This window comes from Cynara cardunculus (genome assembly GCF_001531365.2).
Source record: "Cynara cardunculus var. scolymus isolate 2C chromosome LG 2, CcrdV1, whole genome shotgun sequence".
NCBI lineage: Eukaryota > Viridiplantae > Streptophyta > Magnoliopsida > Asterales > Asteraceae > Cynara > Cynara cardunculus.
Genome location: NC_037529.1, coordinates 6,645,710 through 6,646,361, shown reverse-complemented (window position 1 = coordinate 6,646,361; position 652 = coordinate 6,645,710).

The window sequence follows — 652 nt, the reverse complement described above, 5'->3', positions numbered from 1 at the left end:
GTCCAATGTTGATCATTGATCCAGGTCAGTTTTTCCTGCAAGAAAATCGGCTTCATAGGACCCCAAAAACGTTCAAATGTCATAATAAACTGTTTCATAGAACTTTAAGTTACAGGACTAAACAATTATACGTCTCATGTGAAGGTGTTACGATAAGTTGATAAGATGTTTTTGCGTTTATAGGACAATTTTGATATAAAGCGTCTTATTAGTTTTTTTTATGACATTATTAGAAAAAGTGCCTTATAATAACAAGTGTCCTATAAAATCGAGTTTGTTGTAGTGTCTACAGTCATGCCAAAAACGGACCAATCTCCGGAGTGAGGCTCGGAATTTGGATCACGGGCCGTTTAAGATTGGGAACGGATGACCGAAAGACGATTCAAGGGTGAATTTGCAAAGAATTAGAGTAGGTTTAGTTTTTGCTAACTGAACCTTTTGGTAGTTTATATCATTTTATGGCACAAGTTCAGTTTACCAACTCTTATGGCACCTACTCCATGTCATCAACTACACCATTTTTGCACCTTTCATTTCTCTCCATAAATACACACATCTTCAAGCATTCAAACTCATCTCATTCCTCCATAGCCACTTCACCCATCAATCATCCACAACTTCACCAAAGGTTTCCTATGGCACCCTCTAGTTT